This window comes from Crocodylus porosus, unplaced genomic scaffold (genome assembly GCF_001723895.1).
Source record: "Crocodylus porosus isolate Cpor-Errol unplaced genomic scaffold, CroPor_comp1, whole genome shotgun sequence".
NCBI classification, from domain to species: domain Eukaryota; kingdom Metazoa; phylum Chordata; order Crocodylia; family Crocodylidae; genus Crocodylus; species Crocodylus porosus.
In genome coordinates, this window is record NW_017728947.1 from 112231650 (window position 1) to 112235010 (window position 3361).

Below are 3361 nucleotides of genomic sequence, written 5' to 3' on the forward strand. Positions count from 1 at the left end.
CGCTCCCATTGGCCGCCGCCCCCGGCGCTGCGCAGCGGCCCGGGGCGTGCAGCGCCGAGCACGCCGGGGGCTTCTCCTCCGCGCCGCTGCTTGTACGGCAGAGCCCTCGTTTGTCTTCACCCTCGCCCGTCTGTGGCGTCACCTTCCTTTGCACGGCGTCACCTTGATTGAAACGCCTTGATTCTTACTGGCATGGCGTCATCTTGATTGCAGCGCCTTTCTTCTCACTGGCATGACGTCATCCTGATTGAAACGCCTTTCTTCTCCCTGGCATGACGTCATCTTTATTGGCGTGACGTCATCCTGATTGAAACGCCTTTCTTCTCACTGGCATGGCGTCATCTTGATTGGCGTGGCGTCATCTTGATTGAAACGCCTTTCTTCTCACTGGCATGACGTCATCTTTATCGGCGTGGCGTCATCTTGGTGGGCGTGCCACTCTTATTTGCGTGCGGTCATTTTCATTCTAATGCCCTTTGTTTTATTGGCGTCATTGTTCTTGGCGTGGCGTCATCCTTATTTGCATGGCATCATTTTTATTTAACTGCCCTTATTTTTATTGGCGTGGCGTTACAGTTTCATAGTTGGTAGGGTTGGAAGGGACCTGAACAGATCACGTCCGACCCCCTGCCTGTCTTTATTTAAACTGCATTACTTTTATTGGTGTGGTGTTGTCTTTATCGGTGCGGCGTCATCCTTATTTGCGTGGCGTCATTTTTATTTAACTGCCCTTATTTTTATGGCTGTGGCATAATTTTTATTGGCATGGCCTCGTCTTTATTTAAACGGCCTTATTTTTATTGGTGTGGCGTCATGTTTATTGGCATAACATCACCTTCATTTGCATGGCGTCATCTTGATTAAACTGCTTTTATTTTAGTGGCGTGGCATCATCTTTATTTAAACAACCTTATTTTTATTGGCGTGGCGTCATTTTTATTTGCATGGCATCATCTTTATTTGTATGGCCTCATTTTTATTTAAATGGCCTTATTTTTCTTGGCATGGCGTCATCTTTCTTTGCATGCCATTATTTATCTCCATGCCGTTATGTTATTTGCATGCCATTATTTTTATTTGCATGCCCCTATTTTATTTGCATGTCATGATTTGTAGTTATATCCCCTTATTTTTCTTTTCGTGTCATGATTTTTCTTTGCATGCCTTCATTTTTATTCATTTTATCGATGACATGCAGTTATGAAGGGCCATCGAGCACAGAGTGCTTGTGCAGGTGCCGTCACCGCCTCCCCTGGGCCAAATGCCTGCCCTTGCCCTCGAGCCTGACCCATGGCAGAGGTGCCCCGTGCCAGCCCTGGCGCAGCCACACTCCACTGGACCAGGGGGTTATTCATGGACGCAGAGAGCAGCGGGGCTGGAAGGGACCTTCTGAGATCATCTAGTTCAACCCGCTGCCTGAAGGAAGCCTCTGCCCCAGTGTGGCACAGGAGACTGGGCAAGATGGGCTGTGGTCTATGGTCTTATGGTTTGGCCCAGTAAATGGCAGTTCTCATATTCTCATGTGTTTCACGGTAAGACGGTTCCCTTTGGAAGCGCCTGGGTTCTCCTGCGAACACGTAAGCACCTGCTTAACTTCAAGCTGCACGCACAGGGTCCATCGAAGCAGAGTGCAGTCACATCAATGGGAGCACCTGTGGCTGGGTGAGAGGGGCGCCTATGTAGTTTTAGTAATAGGCTGGACAAGGATTTGCACGGGCTGCTTTGCACTGGGACGGCCCTGTCGCTGAACTGGGTGATGGCCGGCACCGCTGGAGGTGCCTGTGCGGCCTGCCTGCCCGTGGTAGGGCTCCTAGAGCTCAGGGGAGCGGGTGAGCCGAGGCTCCCAGTCACCCTACAGCGGAGGGGTGAAAGGTAAAGCAAGCGAGAGAGGACCTGTGGCTGCCTTGGCGTAGTTAAGGGTGGGAGGAAGGGGTTGGGTCGGAAGCTGTAGTGACCACCGGGTGTTCGGTGGCACCGCAGGGGACGCTGAGGCTGGCTCACTCGTCCCCCCGACGCGAGGGGTGCACGGGCAGCACTGTGAGCCAGGCCTCGTTCCTCTCCTCGCGCACATCCGGGAGGGAGGAGGTGGGACCCATCTGCTCCAAGCAGCGTGGGAACCCAGGGGGTGGCCGTGGTGGGCACCTTGGCGCAGACAGGCTGCGAGGGCTGCGCGGCTCACGGAAGGGATGCTGCTGCCCGTCACGCCCGCATCTCCCACGGGCTTCCTCTGCTCTCCCCGCACTAGTTTCTTGCTGCATGCAGACGGGTTTGTGCTGGGACAGGCTTTCCTTGCTGGAGCTCTGACACCCATCCGGCCTCCCCCGCTTTGGTCTTTGCACTTAGCCCTTCAGGTAAGGCCTCACCCCCTGGCATCATTTATTTTTACCCTCTCAACCCACAGATTCGGACACTTTTTAAGGCATGTCATGAGCTGCAGACTGTTCGCAGGGACGATCTGCAATGGTAGAGGTGTGGCGTGCTCCCTGCCTGTGGCGTGCGGCATGGATCGATTGTGAAGTGCCCAGAGGGAGCGAGCTCTGCCCTTCAGCTGCTCCCTTTTTGATCTGGGGATAAGGGCTCCCTCTGGCTGGGGTGCTACAGTCGCATGCAGAGGCAGTGCTGGGCTCCCCAGAGGCTGGGCGACTTCTCCCTTTTACTCCTCATTTCCAATACTGGTGCTGAGGCCACCTGAACATGGTCTGGGGAGGCAGGGGGTAGTTTGCTTTAGCTCCTGTGTTGGAAGTATCATGTATGGACTAAAAAGAGCCGAGCCGGGATTGTCTCCAGGAGCACGTGCGCAGTCTATCGCTACATGCACGAATGCCTCCTTATTGGCGACGTGGGCTCCGAAGCAAGACACAACAGGAGCTCGCGGCTTCCGGGGAAAGCTCCCTCTGGACTGTTTTGGATGACGGTAGCTGCGTTCTTTATATCTGATGAAGCCGTGTGGGTTTTTTTCCATGAGATATTATTGCACAAAACACCTCCAGACACATGGGGCATGAGCATCCCCTGTACATCACTTTGTGCTGGATTGGTTGCTTATGTGAAGAAAGCCATCAAGGCTGGAGTAGATGCTAATTGTTTGCTTTGGATCACACAGAACAGAAGAGGAACTTCATTTAGGAAGGGTCTTGCAGCTGTTGCCTAGCATGACTTGAAACGCATGCTGAGAGAGGCACTATCACGTCTGCTTCGGAAATGGGAGATGCGCTGAGGATTATAGTTTCATAGTTTCTAGGGTCAGAAGGGACCTGAACAGATCATCTAGTCCGACCCCCCTGCCATGGCAGGAAAGAGTACTGGGGTCAAACGACCCCAGCAAGGTGTTCATCCAGCCTCCTCTTAAACACCCCCAGGG